The sequence below is a fragment of the Podarcis raffonei genome, chromosome 8 (assembly GCF_027172205.1).
Source record: "Podarcis raffonei isolate rPodRaf1 chromosome 8, rPodRaf1.pri, whole genome shotgun sequence".
In the NCBI taxonomy this organism is placed as follows: domain Eukaryota; kingdom Metazoa; phylum Chordata; class Lepidosauria; order Squamata; family Lacertidae; genus Podarcis; species Podarcis raffonei.
In genome coordinates, this window is record NC_070609.1 from 606604 (window position 1) to 626230 (window position 19627).

At 50.9% G+C, this 19627-nt stretch overlaps 1 long non-coding RNA gene across 1 annotated transcript; it reads right to left on the minus strand.

The window, feature by feature from the left end:
* Positions 1-15656: 15656 nt before the first annotated feature.
* Positions 15657-17191, minus strand: LOC128420195 (uncharacterized). Its single transcript, XR_008331996.1, has 2 exons — positions 16853-17191; positions 15657-16034 (listed from the first exon to the last, which is right to left on the minus strand). It is a non-coding gene; the product is annotated as an uncharacterized LOC128420195 (long non-coding RNA).
* Between the last annotated feature and the right edge of the window lie 2436 nt (positions 17192-19627).

Below are 19627 nucleotides of genomic sequence, written 5' to 3' on the forward strand. Positions count from 1 at the left end.
AAACATGGCAATTTTCATGCTACTTGGCATGATTTTATTGTTCATACAAATAATGAAGCACATGGAAGAGCGGCGCCTGCAGCATATATTATGGTCTGGCTCATATAAATTCGTCTTATTATTTTTTGATCCATTGCCATCCTGTAATAAAGAAAGCAGAGAAACAATTAATAGCAAAATAGATGCAATAATGAGAAACTGATTCAAATGTGAAGCGGGGGTCTTGCATATATGCAGAAATTCCTTGACATATATGCAGAAATTCCTTTCTTTTTCCATTATCCTGCATTTTATTGATTTTGAATTTGCTTTAAGTCATGTTCTTCTTTTAGGTTGTCTTTGTATTATACGATTCCACCAAGAATTCAATAAAAATGGTTTTTAAAAAGAAGAAAGGACCGCCCCCCCCATATCACCAGGGGGCCACGAGGAGCCTTAGAATCATAGAAGTGTAGAGTTGGAAGAGACACCACCCCAAGAGTCATCTGGTCCGGAGCTGGAAACCGGGGCTCCTGGACCTGTTTCTGTGACAGTGGCGGGTCCAGGAGAACCTTCAAGCGCTGGGCTTGTTGTCCGGAAGAGGCCGTTTCTGTTGCGCCTGCCTGACATCAATAGGCAGGGAGTTCCACAGGGGAGGCTCCGCCGCCCCACGAGAAACAATCGAGTTCCTAAAAATGCGGGTCGGGGTGATGGCGGGGGGATCCCTGTAACAGAGCCAGCTCCGCCGAGCGAACCTAAGCAGCTGGCAGCGGCGGGAGGGGAAGGGGAGTCCCCCGGTCAGAGCCACCTCTTTCGTGCTCACGACACTCAATAGACGGGGGGGAGGGGGTGCGAGGGGGAGGGGGCTTCTCTCGATTGGAGGCAGGACCCCCCTCCTTGGCGCCCCCCAATTCCCTTTTGCCACGCGGCGGAGCTGCCCCGTTGCTATTGGGTTTCGGGAAGCGCCCCTTCTTCCTCCCCGAGCGCAGGATCGGACCCGAAGCCCAGCCCGGCCTCCGCAGAGTCGTGGGGGGTGGGAGGGGGGGTGGGGTGGTTTCCTGCCAACGAGCCGCCTCCCTTCGCACTTATCCAAATTGAATCCCATCAGCCATTTTATTGCCCAATCACCCATTTTCGCGAGATGATTTGGCGGCTCTTTCATCACCGGCGCCCGGCTCAGCCACTCCGAATAATTTTGCATCGCCTGCAAATTTTTATCTCTTCCCGGCCCGCTCCTCCTTTGATCCCCATCTCGGCACAGCCTTCCCACCCCCCCCCCCGACTCCCGGCAGCGAAGGTGGCCAGCCTGCTCTCGTTTCATAGAGTCATAGAATGGTAGAGTTGGCAGGGGACCCCCAAAGGCCATCTAGTCCTTTTCCAGGTGGAAAAATCTAAATTGGAAACAGAATTGTTAGAATCCAAAACTAAGACTTTGTCAAAAATGTATAATTTGCTGCTGAAATGGAATACTCAGGATGAGACGGTTAAATCTGTAATGATTAAATGGGCACAAGACGTTGGACACAATATTATGTTTGCTGACTGGGTACAGTTGTGGACCACCGGGATTAAATTTACGGCATGTAATGCCTTAAGAGAGAATATTATGAAAATGATATACAGGTGGTACATGACCCCAGCCAAGCTTGCAAAAATCTACCATTTGCCGGACAATAAATGTTGGAAATGTAAGGAAACCGAAGGTACATTCTTTCACCTTTGGTGGAAGTGTCCCAGGATTAAGGCTTTCTGGGAAATGATATATAATGAATTGAAAAAGGTATTTAAATATACCTTCTTGAAGAAACCAGAGGCCTTTCTCTAGGGCATGGCCGGCCAAGTGGTGCCAAAGAAGGACAGAACTTTTTTCATGTATGCTACAACAGCAGCAAGAATACTCATCGCAAAGTATTGGAAGACGCAAGATCTACCCACTCTGGAAGAATGGCAGATGAAGCTGATTGACTGTATGGGATTGGCAGAAATGACGAGCAGAATCCGTGACCAGGGAGAAGAGTCGGCAGAAGAAGATCGGAAAAAATTTAAGGACTATTTACAGAAATATTGTAAAATTAAGGAATGCTGAATGATGTTGGATTGAAATTGAGTGGTTTCTAGCTGTAATGATATAAAGGAACATGGATGAAAAAAAGGGTTTGGATAGAAAATAAGGTGATATTATAAGCTGTAATGCTTTAAGTTAAGGATTTGCTGAACAAATAATCTGAAATGGAATACAAGAAGGGGAGGTATGAGGAGGTCAGAGAAATTTGTTATTGAAAAGTATGTTTTATGAACTATATGGTTTTTTTTAATCTCTTTGTTTGTTTTTTGTTTGTATAAAAAATTGGAAACTTTAATAAATATCTTTAAAAACAAAAAACAAAGGCCATCTAGTCCAACCCCTGGCAATGCAGGAACCTCACTCAGGCGGCCAGCCAACCTCTGCTTAAAAACGTCCCAGGAAGGAGAGCTCTCGTTTCACTTCTTTCCCTCCTTTGCTCTTCCACGGAGCAGATCCGATCAACCTGTGGAGCGAAGACTCGAACTGGGGACCGTTCCCACCCATCCTTCCTGCATCGCAGGGGTTGGACTAGATGCCTCGGGGGGTCCCTTCCAACTCTACCATTCTGTGATTCACTAAGGGAGCTGCTGGTGGTGGGTCGCCGCTCAAGAGGACCTGGCCTTCCCCACAGAGGGCCCCACGTGCGCGCACACGCGTGGACGAGGACGCCCAGCCAGCACCCTGCTCAGCCCAAGAGGCCGTGGCAGGCAGGGAGGAGGAGAAGGACCCTTTCTAAGCCCCTTGCGCGGGGCTTCCCTTGCGCCGGGTCCAGGGGCTGCGGTCAGGGCAGGAGGCATTTAACACCTCTGTGCTCAGAGGCCTACGCTGGTCTCCCATCTGCTACTGGGCTGAGTTCGAGACATTTACCTGCGAGGTAGCCTCGCCCGCCCAACCACTTCAACCAGCATCACCGGCAGAGTTGCAGGTGCAGTGGTAAGACCTCGGTGGTTCAGTGTGGCAGCAGCACCTGACCCTTGGAACTCCCTGCCTCTTGACATCAGGCAGTGGCAGCTGCCAAAAACAGCCCACCAAAGAGCTCAACGTGGCGCACGTGGCGGCTCCTCCTTGTTCTCCGTGGGTTGTCATCACACAACCCGGCGAGGCTGACTGGCCCAGAGTCGCTCTGTGGGCGGTGTGGGAATTTGCACCCTGCTCCCCCCCCCCGGGCCTCCTCTGTCACTCTAACTGCACCCACACTCTGGAAAGGGATTTTTGGGGTGTGTCTTGGGAAAGCTCCTCGCCAGCCAGGAGGCTCTGCTGCCTGCACAGTCGGGGGCAGCCAGGCTTCTGAATCCCAGTTTCTGGCACCCACAGGAGGCGAGAGGCCTCTGACGCTCGGCTTCCCACGGGCAACTGCTCAGCCACTCAACTCCATTGCCGACTGGCCTGATCCAGCAGGCTCTTGTTATGTTCGTATGGAGCCTCCAGGTACAGAGGCAGTCTATCTGGATCCCTAGGTTCTTATGAGCGTTTGGTCACTGTGAGAGGAGGCTGCCGGACCGGATGGCCACCAGCCTGATCCAACAGGCAAACCTTGGCCGCTGGCCCCACATGCCGAACCCTCCCCTGGGGAACTGGTCAGCCTGTTGCAGCGATGGGGGGGGGGCTGGTGGAGCCACACCCCTGCCGGGACTGAGCCCGCGGGCATCCCGTTGGCCAAGCCGGTGGAGAGTCTCCCTCCGAGCCTGGGCCCACTCTATGGAGCCTCGACATATCCATCCCCGCCCCCGTCCTTCAGGCCCCTTCCCGGTGTGTCTCGTTAGTTTGCCCAAGCATGAAAGCATTTGAGCTCCTTTGAATCTCCTCGGCTCAGGTTTCGCTCAAAGTCTTTTCCGAGAGGGGGAGTCGCCTTCCTTTCATGCCAGCCCCCCAGGGACCCTCCGCTGTCTTGTCTGCCTGCTGCCTCTTTGGTCGAGGCAAGGAAAGCTTTATAGTTCAGCCGGTGAGGACGGAGGACGGAGGCGTCGGGCGGGCGGGGCGCTCACCAAAGACGCAGCCACCCCCTCCTTGGCTTGCAAAAGGGATCTCTTCCTGCAAATGCACGGCTTTGTTCCCTTGGGGAGGGGCTCTCTGGGGCAGACGGGGGTTGGACGAAGAGAGCCCCCCAGCCAAGAATTCCCAAATGCCCCAGGAAGCAAAACTAAGGAACAAATCGGGGTAGACCTTTTGTTCCCAGTCAACGTGGAGGCCGGTTCTTGTGTCGTCCAAGCAGGAGGCGAGGGAGAATTCCCTTCTTTTCCAGTTGGTCCCAGTAGCTGCGTGCTGTCCACACGGGCTGGCAGCCACGGCCCCGCAGGGCTTCAGATGGGAGGCATTTCCAGCCTTGCCACTGGGGACAGACCCTGCGACCTTTTGCCACTTGGGGAAGAGACGCAGGACTCGTCGGCCGGGGAGCCCAGAGACAACGCGCGCCCCTCAATACGACTCCTGAGAAAGTTACCTCCATCTCGAGTCTGGGCACGCATTTCCCTGCAAATGTCAAATTCCGAGTCTGGGGCCGAGCTCCCTGCATTTCCCACAGAATATGGAGAGAGACATTATTTCTGACTTAATGCGCAGGCTGGGCAGGGACCCCCCCCCCCTTTTATAGCCTTTTTAACATCAAAGGGAATGACCTTGTAGCCTCCAATATAATCCGGCGATAAGCTTGTCATATCAATGAGACGCGGAGTTCTCAAGCACAGGCTGCTCAGCAACGGAGACAGCCCTGCCATTCTGCAAGCCCCCCCCCACTCCTCGCGGCAACACGCCCCCCCCCCGTTCCCTCCCTCCCCTCCCCCACCGCCTGATGGGCCTGGATCCCTCCCTTGACAACCCACTGATGAGATAAGCTCCGGGAAGAAAGAGATTCAGCCTTCAAGCCCGCGTTGATGGTGGAGGAGTGTTGGCGTGGGAGAGGCAGGACGCCCCCTCCCCAATCATCTGCCAGGAGGGAGGGGGAGAGAAGAGGCCCGAGGGCAGGGGGACATTTCCTCTGGGGGCACCACCTCCTTCAGCCACGACAGCTGCAAATGGCCAGCCCCCCACCCTAATGACCCTCCTTTCCCTTTTCTTCCTGGTATTTATGTCCATTCGGGGGGTCTCGGGCCCAGTGAGAGGACAGGAGATTGCTGCACTGGTCAGACAAGCTTCTTGCAAGACAGGGACTTCAGCTGGCCTTTGAGTGACCTCATCAGCATCCCAAAATAAGCTGCAAGAGGGGGCCCTCCAGGCTAAGGAGTGGGCCTTTCCTCCACCTTCTGGCCACCACCTGGCTGCAAGGTAGGAGAACAAGAGCCGCTGGCCAGACTGATGGGAGACAGGAGAGCTGGAGCTGGAGGCACAGACATCTGCTCTGGGCTGGATCCAAAGCTACGAGTGACTGAGAAGCAGGATCTGTTGGGAGTGTCGATGCTGTGAGCCCCATTGTCCTCTGCTCAAGTTGTATCTATGTGGTGTTGCAGGAATTTATGTATAGGTTTTTTGGGGGGTTGCCCCTCCAGCAGATATCATGCACATGCAGCCCATTACCAAAATCAGCACAATCGCTTTTGTGTGCAGTTTCTTCCTATCGATTCAAAGGGCCTTTGCTGCACGATACCAAATGTAAAAATTCACTGATAAATGTCTCTATGTACTGGCTCACTGGGAAAACTTCAGAAATTCCTATAGACATGTGAGCTCAGCTACTCAGCAGCCCCTCTGCCTGAGCGATAATCCCTGGCCTCCTGATACCTGAGTGCCAGACAGGTAGCCATTCCAGAAAGAACAAACCCAGATGAAGACAAAAGGGTGTGATGAACTTGGCTGGGAAAGAGGGAAATGTAAAGATCTCTTTTGTTCCACTTGATGGGTGTTTGGTGGAGGGCAAGGGGAACCATGGGGCAGGGTCCAGGATGCTCAGATTACCAAGATGCTCCTGGTAACTGGGATGTATGAGTGAGGTAGGTTTTTTTTGGGGGGGTAACATGGGGATAGGGCCACGGATGGCACTGTGGGTTAAACCACAGGGCCTAGGAGTTGCCGATCAGAAGGTTGGCGGTTCAAATCCCCGCGACGGGGTGAGCTCCTGTTGCTCAGTCCCTGCTCCTGCCAACCTAGCAGTTCGAAAGCACGTCAAAGTGCAAGTAGATAAATAGGTACCGCTCCGGCGGGAAGGTAAACCCTGTTTCCATGCGCTGCTCTGGTTCGCCGGAAGCGGCTTAGTCCTGCTGGCCACATGACCCAGAAGCTGAACGCCGGCTCCCTTGGCCAATAAAGCGAGATGAGAGCCGCAACCCCAGAGTCGGTCATGACTGGACCTAATGGTCAGGGGTCACTTTACCCTTTATCTTAACATGGGGATGAGCAGCTAATAAAAGTTTGTGGGCTCTTTTGTTCAGGGCTTCCACCTTGTTCCACCTGGTGGCAGGTGGGAGTCCTGTCTCGGCAGTCTTCAATCAAGACCAAGCCTGCTGGCTGCTCTTTTGCTCTGGGATTCCTGGCTGGGGTCCTTGTTTTTTGTCCAAGGAGCCCTCAGATTTCTCTGTTAGCAGTGGGAATAAACACATATAACCTCCAGGCACGACTCTGCCTGCTGGCCTTTATTCCAGGGAAAGTGGACCTGGGCAATGGCTGGATTCCCTGCTGCCTGCTGGGGTGACAGTATCTAGCAGGGCCCCTCTCTGTGGGAAGCAGCTGGCCTGCAACTGGCTCCTGAGCCTTGGCGGCCGGCGACCCGCTCCTCTCATGACATCCACAATACTGGGGCGGATGTTTTATGAACTGGCTAATTGCAGCAATTTAACGGTGGCTGCGCTTACACAGTGGAGTTATTGTCCCAAAGTCAGCTGAAATGTGCTCCCCCGCCCCCCAGAGGCAGAACCACCACCACCCGCCGCCCGAGAGCTGTTAGGCAGGGATCCCTTGCACCACAGCGACCCACGTCCCAGAGTCCATCCTGCTCCTCCGCGGCAAACCCGGCAGACAGCCGCTGCCAGATTACAAGCGCAGCCCATGTAATCTCTTCAGCTCTGCCACTCACGGCAAATCGGATTCACCAGCAGCCATTGCTCCCCCCCCCCCGAAAGGGGCCTGGGAGAGTCTCTCTTTCAAGGAAAGCGGCTTCTCTCTCTCTCTCTCTCTCTCTCTCTCTCTCTCTCTCTCTCTCTCTCTCTCTCTCTCTCTCTCTCTGTCTCTCTCTCTGGGCAGAGAGACCCGCCTGCAGGGATGCTGCAGATGGACACACACACCAAGAAATAAATTTAAAAATTGTCCAGTAGCACCTTAGAGACCGACCAAGTTTGTTCTGGGTATAAGCTTTCGTGTGCATGCACACTTCTTCAAATACAGTACACTGAAAGAGAAGTCACCAGACCCTTATATATAGTGGTGGGAGGGTGGGGGGGTTTCTCAGAAGGTTAGTGGGAGATGGGGGATTGACTCAGTGGGTATGGTAAACCTGTTGACAACTGTTGCTGCTGTTTAGTTGCGTCCGACCCTTCGTGACCCCCTGGACCAGAGCACGCCAGGCACTTCTGTCTTCCATTGCCTCCCGCAGCTTCGTCAAACTCATGTTGGTAGCTTCTATGACACTGTCCCACCATCTCGTCCTCTGTCGTCCCCTTCTCCTTGTGCCCTCCATCTTTCCGAACATCAGGGTCTTTTCCACGGAGTCTTCTCTTCTCATGATGTGGCCAAAGTCTTGGAGCCTCAGCTTCACGATCTGTCCTTCCAGTGAGCACTCAGGGCTGATTTCCTTCCGAATGGAGAGGTTTGATCTTCTTGCAGTCCATGGGACTCTCAAGAGTCTCCTCCAGCACCAGAATTCAAAAGCATCCATTCTTCAGTGATCAGCCTTCTTTATGGTCCAGCTCTCACTTCCATACATCACTACTGGGAAAACCATAGCTTTGACTATACCAGTGATGTCTCTGCTTTTTAAGATGCTGGCTAGGTTTGTCATTGCTTTAATGATTGCAATTAGTCCTACAGAAAAAAGCAAGGAATAGTACTGTATGCAGATGACCAAAAAGCTTTAGCATATGTAATGAGACAAGAATACAACATCTCTATTCACACACACCAAGAGTTCCTTTTAAGTCCCCAAAGGAGCATATGGATAACTTTATTCCTATGAGGAATGAGCACATTCTTGCTTATTCCATTTGTTGAATTCGTACCCTGCCTTCCTCCCAAAGGAGACCAGGGCAGAAAACAATGCAGGATTCAGCATCTTAAAATCAATTCCAACACAGTCTCAATTAAAAGCAGTGATTTCCTTAAGTATCAAAAGGGTGTTGGTATTCACCATGAAGTTGTTACAGTAAGTGCCACACGTGGGGCTACCTTTGAAGGTGACCAGGAAACTACAACTAATCCAGAATGCGGCAGCCAGACTAGTGACTGGGAGTGGCTGCCGAGACCACGTACACCAGTCTCAAAAGACCTACATTGGGTCCCAGGACGTTTCCAAGCACAATTCAAAGTGTTGGTGCTGACCTTGAAAGCCCTAAATGTCCTCAAAGGCCTCATTGTGAGAACTGAGGTTACAGGGAACCAGGCAGAGGGCCTTCTCAGTGGTGGCGCCTGCCCTGTGGAATGCCCTCCTATCAGATGTCAAGGAAATAAACAACTACCTGACTTTTAGAAGACACCTGAAGGCAGCCCTCTTTAGGGAAGCTTTTAATGTTTGATGAATTATTCTGTTTAATATTTTGTTGGGAGCCGCCCAGAGTGGCTGGGGAAACCCAGCCAGATGGGTGGACTATAAATAAATTACTGCTACTACTACAACAACAACATTTTTGGGGGTGGGAATGGTGCTGGTACTGAGTATCCTCTAGTACCCCCATAAAAGTACTGATTTTTGAAGAGGGTCTTCAGTGGGCCCTGAATGTTCCTGCCTCCAACCTTGCCCCAAAGGCACAGAAGCCTCTCCTGCCAGGTCCTCTCCCAGAATAACTCAGAATGTCAAGTGTCCTCAGGCACTAATAATAATAATTATTATTATTATTATTATTATTATTATTTATTATTTATACCCCGCCCATCTGGCTGGGCTTCCCCAGCCACTCTGGGCGGCTTCCAAAAGAATATTAAAATACTATAATACATCAAATATTAAAAGCTTCCCGAAACAGGGCTGCCTTCAGATGTCTTCTAAAAGCCTGGTAGTTGTTGTTCTCTTTGACATCTGTTGTGAGGGTGTTCCACAGGGAAGGCGCCACTACTGAGAAGGCCCTCTGCCTGGTTCCCTGTAACTTGGCTTCTCGCAGTGAGGGAACCGCCAGAAGGCCCTCAGTGCTGGACCTCAGTGTCCGGGTAGAAAAAGTGAAATGCAGCAATAGGAGAACCCAGGAAATATGAAATTGGTGCGGAATCCAATATATAATGGGCAGCTTATCAGTAAAGTGCTCTTCAGATGAGTCACCCCAGATGGTCTCCACTGGTCCCTGGGTTGGGTGGGATCCCAGAATTGGGCCATTGTTGGGGGAATCCAGTGAGCTTTCTTTGCCCCCATAATAGAAGTCAAGTGTCCAGATCAAAGGAAGTCATAGTCCCACTCTATTTCTGCCTTGATCAGACCACACCTGGAGTCCTGTGTCCTTTTCTGGGCACCACAATTTAAGAAGGATGTTGGTAAGATGGAACGTGTGCAAAAGGAGGGCAACCAAGATGATCAAGGAAACTAAGCCTGATGAGGAACAGTTGAAGGAGTTGGGTATGCTTAGCCTGGAAAGGAGGAGACCTAGGGGCTGTGGGATCCCCACAAAGTTGATTGGCTTTCCTATTCAAATGGTGTGTGTGCGCATTGCATCATGTGATCAGTTATGTGGGGTGGGGCTTACCTGAGCCACCACATCATTTTATTCAAGTTGGCACCCCTGGAGGAGACTGAAAGGAGATATGAGAGCCACCTTCAAATATCTCAAGGGCTTTCACGTGGAAAACAGAACAAGCTTGTTTTCTCCTGGAGGGTAGGACTTGAGCCAATGGCTTCAAATTCCAACTAAACACCAGGAAGAACTTTCTGACAGTAAGAGCTGTTCCAGAGTGGAGTTGTCTTCCATGCGAGGTGGTGGACTCTCCTTCCTTGGAGGTTTTTAAGCAGAGGTTGGATGGCCATCTGTCATGGATGCTTTAGTTGAGATACCTGCATTGCAGGGGGTTGGACTAGATGACCCTTGGGGTCCCTTCCAACTCTACAATTCTATTATTCTTTTAGCTGCTGAGCAGTCCCACAACTGGGCCTCCACTCATGGGATGCCTAGTGAGCTGTTTGAGTTCCAGTGGGGCTGCACGGGGCAGTAGGGCAGAGCCTGTCTACGTGTGCATTTGCAGGGACGCAGGTCAGGTGCTCAGCAGAGAGACTCCCAGAGCCCAAGGAGACCACAGGCTCTTACCCCAGGAGGACCCTCATGGATGGAGGAGCCAGGCAGGGGTTGGCAACTAGAAGCCCAGCTAGCTGTCAGGCTCACCCCCAGGTTGTCTCCACATTGTGTGGGTGCTGGGCTCCCACCTCCTTTCCTGTTGTGATTTTCTAACACACACTGACTCGCACGAGAAATCCATGGTCAGTTCAGAACTGGGGAGTGCAAGAGACACACAAGACTTCTCTTTCGCTTGCTCTGCTCTCCTCAATCACATAGACACCCCGCCGGCTTTATGGAGTTTTGTAACAAATGTCCTTGCACCAAAAAATTATTTACAAGTCAGTGTTGCTTGGTAACAAGGACTCCCCCAGCATCTGGCTCGATGAGAAGCAAGTCTGTGGACACTCACGCACAGAGGGGGGGGGTCCTGATGCCGCTGGTGCTGGGGCTCTTCATGTGGAGCTCTTCTGAGAAGCTTCAGACCAGCATCTGTCTCAAAGGCAGCTCACAGGTGGAGGAGGCTCTTGGGGGGAGCTGGGCCTGGGGGTCTGCTCTGGACTCCAGCATAGCATTGGAGAAATGGAGAACTGAAAGGGACACCACGCCTCATATAGTCCAACCTTCAGTGTAGGAATCGCAGCAGAAGAAATCAAAGAGAGGGAAGGGATGGAAGGTCAGGAGAGAAGGAGAGAAAGAGAAGAGAGAAGGGGAGTCCCACTAGTCAGACTCCTGAAAGAGTCTGCGATATTTTCCACCAGAGCACAGGCCATATCGCAGGGCTGGCCCTCGTCGATCTTGTGATTTTGTGATCTCCAGCTCAACAACTTTGGCTCACCCTTCCAGAAAAAGTTCATCAACAAATTTGGCCGACCCTTCCCAAAAAAAAGCTCAACAACTGCAGTCAATCCAATGGGTAGATCACTGACAGTTGATTTACAGTGGGAGTAGATCACAGTCTCTTGGAAGTTGGACATGCCTGCTATACAGTCATACCTCGTGTTACATTTGCTTCATGTTACCTTTTTTCCGGTTGTGTCCCGTGGCAACCTGGAAGTAGCGGAAAGGGTTACTTCTGGGTTTCGCCGCTCGCACATGCGCAGGCATGCAAAATGACGTCATGCACATGCGCAGACATGCCACTGTGGGTTGCGTTCCTTTCATGCTGTGAACGGGCCTCCGGAATGGATCCCATTCACAACCAGAGGTACCACTGTATTGGGAAAATATGTCCCCTTGGCGGCTTATCTCCTGCCCAACCCCTTTCTGCCACTTCTGCACCTCACCATCTCTCATCCAAGAAGAATTATTGAAAGCCCTTACGCAACCCAACTGTGTGAGTGTTGTGGATAGTAGGAAAGGATATATTGATGAAATACTATCCTTCCTCACTCACAGTAGTGAGGTAGTAGCAGAGCACATTCCCTTGTACATATCAGGAAGCTAGTTGATGGATTCGTGAGAACCATTTGAGTTAAGCAATCCAGTCCGGCTTGTCCAGGTTGGATTGTTCCTGGTAAGTTTCCCCCTTTATTTCCCTTGTAAAAACAATAATGACCCAACAGTCTTCTTTGAAAGGTGATGATAAGGTTTACTCTCATTCAGTTCACAGTCTGGTCCTGAAGGCAGGCTTTATCTTGTAGTTACAGCTACAGCAAAAAGTGTGGGTTCACCCTCTGTGAGGCATGAGGCCATGTGCTGCTGGCTGAGAGCCAGCAGACAGCAAAAGGCAGCAAGAGTAAGAGGACGCAAGAGGAAGAGAGGAAGGGGAAGATGGCTGGGTGACTAGCCCCTTTATAGAGTCTGCCAGGATCCCCTCCATCTACCTGGTCACATGCAGGGGGAGGATGCTCCAGACCAGGTGGGACAGGAAGTCCTCCTGGCTGGAGCAAGATTCCCCTATGTGTCCACTCTGGGCAAACAGGAAGTGTTGTACTTGACTGCTTCAGCGATGTTACATCCCACGCCAACTTTATCTGCTGTACTTGCAGAGCCCTCCTTGAGCCTCCTCTGGAGTTGCTCTTCACTTTAACAGTCAGTTGCAGGTTCCTCTGAAAGCGGATCTTGCCGGTTTTGCGGTCAGGCCGCGCTGATAACAGGCTTTGCAGAATTTCTACCTCAAGTTCTAAATGGGCACAAAGAAGAGGGGCTTTGCATGGGGAAGAGGCCTCTTGGGGCTGCTTCCCAGAGGATCACAGAGCTGTGGAGTTGGAAGGGACCCCAAGGGTCATCTAGTCCAACCCCTTATAATGCATCACACACAACCCAGCAGCAACCACAAGTAGCAATGGCTTTTATGTGTGCTCAGACCTTCACATCATCACCCCGAAGAGAAATGCTTCGCAACTGGGGCAACTCACCTGGCGATGGGGAGAGATCAGGTATTGTTGTGGTACATGTGTGAGGGTGCGGGGTGTGTGAGTGAGTCGGCTCTTCAGAGGCACACGCAAGGAAGCATTGCAGGCAGAAAGGCCAGGCCTCAGGCTCTGACCTTGGTAGATCTGGTACTGGCCAGCAGGCCTTGCCCTCATCTTTCTCTCGCTGTCTCTCTCTGCCAAGGGGTCCAGCTCAGGGTGGAAACAACTGGCACTCAGCCCCCTCCCCTCGCAGTGCCCTGAAGCAAACTCTTCCTGCTCTCAGTTTTTTAGAAATCTGATGGTTTTCTAAAATTTATTGGTTCATCAGGGAGCCAACAAAGATTCTCGTGAAACAATCTGAATTTTCCTTTTCAATAAATGGCTTAATCAGTAGGAATCCTGGCTTTTTGATTGAGCAATTTGTTAGAGGAATTTAATTTTATCTCAGTGCAGGGGAACGCCTTCCGGCTGGGGCTGCTTCCTGGGGCGGGCGGGGGTGTGTGATGTATTATTACTAGAGCAATCAGGTACAACATTTTCCCGATGCCAAGAATGGACCCCCAGGGGAATGTGGCTACAGACCTGCTCTGGAGCTTCCTCCCCTTGTGTGTGACCAGGTAGATGGGAGTGACCCTAGCTGACCACATCAAGGGCTGGCCACGCAACCATCTCTCTCTTGGTCTCTTGGACTCCTGGCTCTTAGCCAGCACATGGCTCAACCTTCACAGAGGATGGAGTCCACAAGCAGAAAGTCTGAGATGTAGCTCACACTTCTTTTCACTGTAACTACAAGGTAAAGCCTCCCTTCAGATTACTGCTGTGAACTGAATATGAGAAAAACTTAATTCTTCTTTTGAAAGAAGACTGTGTTGTGTTATTATTATTTTAAGAGGGAAATAAAAGGGGGAACTTACCAGGAACAAGCCAGACTGGACAAGCCAGACTGGGTTGCTTAATTAAAGGAATCTAACGAATCGTCAACTTGCTTCCAATAAGTTGCAAAGGGAGTGTGTTCTGCTGTTTACTCACTAGCGTGAGTGAGGAGGGATAATATCAAAACAATGTCATCTCCTACCTTCCTTAACATTCCCACAGTCGGGAGGCTGCAGCATGGGGGGGGGGATATTTGTGGAAGATTTGCAGGAAACCACAATGACGCTCTTTGTTTTCATCCCTCTTGTTCCTCAGTCAATACTTGAAGGTAGCACAAGACACAGAAAAAGGCTGTGATGGGTTTCAAAACAGGAAGCATCTCTTCCAGGTGACCCCTGGCTCACTGGACACTTGAATTTGCAGGCCTGGGAGGGGGCCCCCAGCCCACCCCTCGCATGGGATTTCCTCCAGAATAGGCCTGCTGCAGGACCCCACTTGGACAGAACCATGGATTCAAAGAACCACAGAGTTGGAAGCAAGACCAGCCCTGGCCCCACCCTCCAAAAATGCAGGTATTGCAGCTAAAGAACCTCTGACAGGTGGTCATCCAGCCTCTAAAACCTACGAGGAAGATGAGACCACTCCAAAAGCTCTTTGTGATGTTACGGAAATTCGGGGGGGGGGGCACAGCTTTAAAGTTGTTATGATGTTACCAATATTTTGCCTGAATGTATCCTTTCAACTTGACAGCTCAGGGAAGATACCTAGCTTTATAAATTTGTAGAAAATCCATATTTTAACCGACTCTCCTCATTCCAACGCCATTTGGTCCTTAAAGAAAGGTGAATTTGGGCTCCGCCTCCGTCCATGAACCAAGAAGCGGGAGGTCACTGCAGGCAGCAGGAACAGGGCCTCCCGCCATCATTCCCCAAGCGAGAGAGCACAGACCGGGCCCCCACCCAGGGAGTGACCAGGGGGCAGCAATAGACAGTTGAGTAAGTCAGGTGTTCTGAAAGCCCAGCTCCAGCCAAGTCCTGAGGGCAAGGAGATGTCAAGAGTTTCATTGTTCTCTCAGTGATGGGGACTTAAGAGGTGTTGGGAAAGGGGTCTGATCAAGTGACCTCATGTTGAACTGGTGTAACCCTCCCCATTTGTAACATGCTAGTGATGTAGTGATGATGTATCCATGATGCCCCTCAAAGTGTATTCTGGGGGAAAGAGACAAGTTTTAAAAGAGGAGGTCACTCCATGCTCAGGGTTCTTACTCCTGGGGGGACCTGTTGCGCAACAATAAAAATCATGGTCTACTGACTGCTCTTTTACTCCAAATTACTTGGCTGCAACTTCCAACCTTTACCAATCACATGGACCCTCAGGGGACTTGCCCCCCACGAGCTAGGCTGTTGGGTAGTCTCTCACCCCAGAATTTTTCCTTAACAGTGATGTTCAGTCGGAATCTCCTTTCTTGCAATTTGAATCCACTGGGTCAGGTCCTTCCCTATGGAGCAGCAGAAACCAAGCCTGCTCCACCTCCCATGGCTCTCCTGGCACTCAAGATATTTGAAGGTGGTTATTGCACAGTCTTCTTCCCCGCCCCCCCCCAGCTAAACAGACTCAGCTGCCTCAACCCTTCTTCTTCTAAGACTTGGTTTCCAGTCCCTTGACCATCTTGGTTGCCCTCCTCTGCACACTCCTCTGGCTTGTCAATACCCTCTTTAAAGTGAGATGCCCAGAATGCTCAGTGGCTGCCAAGGGAGGGCAGAAAGACCAGCGCCCCCCTGCTTTACCAGCCAACTCCATGACTCCCGCATGATGGAATGAAAGAAGACGCCCCCAATTCACCCACCATGCCCTGACTTGACAGAGCCCATCAGGAAGTCCTTCTGACATCACAAAGGCCATGAACTACGCAAGTGGAGCATGTTGTTCCCCTGCCTGGTTCCGCGTCTCACGACACACCCGCCCGCCTGTCGTTTGCATTCATGTCAAGCTCTTGAGCTCTTTTAATAATTGAAAAAACAAAGCAAAAAACATGCGCCATGCGGAAGAAAGGCAGCCATGTACCACCTCGGTTAAATTTTAATATTTGAAGTTGACAGGATGGCAGAGCAAGGGAAAAAACAGGTTTCTCTTTAAAAGAGTTACCCAGGCCTGACAAATAAATAAACAATAGCCCAAAATAAGCCCGGGGGCAGGGGGAGCCTGGAAGGTAATAGGGTGGCAAACTCAGGCAGAGTGGGAGACGAAGGAAGCTTCAAGAAGACCCCACAATTCTTTCCGCAGATCTCTTCTGCAAGAGGAACACAACCCTTAACTAATCTTAACGATATAAAAAACTGGAGCAATGAAAAGAAGATAGGACCTGATCTCTCTCCATGCAGCAATCTCATGTCCCAACAGTCAGGCTGGTCCCCCAATATTAAGATGTGGCTGGAAAACAAGGGATTAACTTTTTATGCAGATATTTGCAGGTGGTTGTTGTTGTTGTTTAACTGCCTTAGAAAACCAGCAGTACAAAACTCCACACATTTTTTTCACCCTGTGGTTTGCCAGGTGGGTCTTTGAGAGTCCCCTTAAGGTAAAGGTAAAGCGACCCCTGACCATTAGGTCCTGTCATGGCCGACTCTGGGGTTGCGGCGCTCATCTTGCTTTATCGGCCGAGGGAGCTGGCGTACAGCTTCCAGGTCATGTGGCCAGAAGTACTAAGCCACTTCTGGCGAACCAGAGCAACACACGGAAACGCCGTTTACCTTCCCACCGGAGCGGTACCTATTTATCTACTTGCACTTTGAGGTGCTTTCGAACTGCTAGGTTGGCAGCAGCTGGGACTGAAGAACAGGAGCTCACCCTGTCGCGGGGATTCAAACCGCCGACCTTCTGACTGGCAAGTCCTAGGCTCTGTGGTTTAGACGACAGCGCCATCCGCATCAGCAAAGGGAAAGAAGAGGACCTTCTTCCTGAGGTCGGGTGTTATGTGCTGCTCGTCCCATAATGGGATTCCAGGAGCTCCTGGTCCCCGCCAAGAGGCTATCGGTGGCTCCTAGCCAGGAGGCTATCAGTTTAACTAAGGAGGATGTGTGGGCCACTGCGAGGCCTCAGAGGACTGGGCTCTCCCCTGGCTTTCACAGATGAAGGGCTGGTTCAGATCCACGTTAGCCACACTGAACTGCTGAGCATGTGCCATTTCCAAAGGCAGCCTTGAGAGTGTCAGCCCTGGGGCTGTTCTCCAGGCAACCTTCTCTCCTTACCTCCATCCTCTCTGAGCCATGGCTACTGGTGCATCTTCTGGGGCTTCCTAAGGGAGCCACAGAAGGCTGCTACTCCACCACCAGGTCTGGACTCCTCAGTGGGATCAGGATGTCGTCTGGGTGGTCAAGGCAGGGCCATATTGAGGTTTGATGCGGCCCTGAGCTACTGAAGGTAATGGGTCCCTTTCATTGTCCAGCTGTCCTTTGTCAACAACAAATTGTCACTGTTTTTTGTTGTGTTGAATATATGCTATATGGTCATTTATGGACCTCATAGGTATCTAAAGCCATTTGCACATAACAAAATATGATTTTTTAATCAAAGTAATTGTTGAACTGAAAAACAATTAAGAAGTATATAAATAGTGAAATACAATTAAGAAGTATATTAATAGTGAAATAATTATTAAGCTCTAACTTGAAATGATTTTTTTATTCATATCAAACTTAATAATGCAAACCCATTGGCATTTGGCAATAACAAAAGTTCCTTTAGAAACACAATTTACAAAGATTCATAATCTAGTCTCTAGAAACTTGCTATAATATGAAATAATAAGAGCAAATCAGTGATATTTTAGGGAGCAGGTTAGCAGGTGGGGCCCATGACTTACATCAACGAAGAAGAAGAAGAAGAAGGGGAGGAGGAGGAGGAGGAGTTTGAATTTGATATCCCGCTTTTTCACTCCCCTAAGAGTCTCAAAGCGGCTAACAATTTCCTTTCCCTTCCTTCCCCACAACAAACACTCTGTGGGGTGAGTGGGGCTGAGAGACTTCAGAGAAGTGTGGCTGGCCCAAGGTCACCCAGCAGCTGCATGTGGAGGAGCAGGGAAGCGAACCTGGTTCCCCAGATTACGAGTCCACCGCTCTTAACCACTACACCACACTGGCTCTCAACACAACACAGCCTACACAACACAAAACACTGTTGCTGTGTGTAGGTTTTATCTTATATTTTGGAAATGCACATCCAGTTTTTTCCCCTTTAAATTTTTTGGGGGCCCTCAGGAGAGTGGGGCCCTAAGCTAGAGCTTGTTTAGCTTATACGTAAATCCGGCAGTGGGTCAAGGGGGGGTGGGACATGCAAGGTGTCCATGAGACACAGCACTTTGCAGAGGGGGTTAGGACAGAGGCGGCTCCACAAGGAGGTGGACTGAGGTGGGCCCTGGAGTGGCAGTTTTGGGAGGGGGGGCCACGAAAGGTCTTAGGACTGTAGCAGGCTTTTCTGGGTCACCAGTTGGGTTCTCTGCAGGGCCCCACGTCTCTCCCTCAGAGCAGGGATGCCAGTGGACCCTGCAGCTAATACTACACAGGTCAGGACCAATATTTCAGAGGAGGGTGATTGACCTATGCTGGCTGGGGGGAGTCAGTTAGGGGAGGAGAGGACATCTGCCCCTGGTGAGCCCTGACTTATCCCTAGTGAAGCGGCAGCAGCGACAATGCCCGCCCTCCAGATCTCACCTTCCTCCTCCTCCTCCTTTCTCTTTTGCCATCCAGCTTGCGCTCCCGGCTTTCCTCTAGCCCCAGACACCCCAGACATGCTTGTCTTCATTTCAGAGGCTTACGTGGGGCTTAGCAGGAGCCTGATTCTAATCAGCCTGGAGCTCATCTGGAAGAAACTGCACTTGCTGCCAGATAAGGCCGCTCACATACCTAACTCAGCAGCTTAGCCAAATGGGTTTAAATGAAAGAGGAGGAGCTGCTGAATGGAAGGGGCTTTCTCACCTGAATCTCTCCCCCCCCCCCCCGCGCTTCCGTCAGAGCTCCCTCCCTCCCTCCCTGTTTTCAGCCTAGCTGAGGTTGAATCCTGGCAAGACAGAAGTACTGTTTTTGGGGGACAGGAGGCGGGCAGGTGTGGGGGACTCCCTGGTCCTGAATAGGGCAACTGTGTCCCTGAAGGACCAGGTGTGCAGCCTGGGAGTCATTTTGGACTCACAGCTGTCCATGGAGGCACAGGTCCATGCTGTGTCCAGGGCGGCTGTCTCCCAGCTCCATCTGGTATGCAGGATGAGACCCTCCCTGCCCGCAGACTGTCTCGCCAGAGTGGTGCATGCTCAGAGGGAGGCCATAGCTATACAGTGGTACCTCAGTTTAAGAAGAGCCCTGTTAATGAACTATTCAGTTCACAAACTCCCCAAAACCAGAAGTAGTGTCCCGGTTTGAGAACTTTACCTCGGTCTAAGAATGGAATCCGAACGGTGGAAAGGCACCAGTGGCGGGAGGCCTTATTAGGGAAAGCACACCTCGGTTTAAGAACGGTTTTGGTTTAAGAACGGACTTCTGGAACAGATTAAGTTTGAGAACCGAGGTACCACTGTATATCCTCCTACCTGCCTGGACTCCCAATCGCATTCTCTTCCTCTTCTCCACTATGCCAGCAACATCACAACATCTGCAGTCTGAGCTCCAAGCTCCAATTTTAAGCGAGGCTTAAGTATGTCTTCGAAACCAAATCTTCCATTTTAAGCCTTCCTGAAGAAAGCTGCTGTATCTGTTAGTCTTCAACAAATATTCTGAGAGAGTAAAGGCTATTTTTACAGGACTTAAAATAATATAGGGGGTGAAAAGGGGGGAACACCAGGAGAATCCAGCCTGCCTTAAAGCATCCTGGATTGTCTTAAAGTAGAGACATCACCTTGCCAACAAAGGTCCGTATAGTTCAAGCTCTGGTTTTCCCAGTAGTGATGTATGGAAGTGAGAGCTGGACCATAAAGAAGGCTGATCGCTGAAGAATGGATGCCTTTGAATTCTGGTGCTGGAGGAGACTCTGGAGAG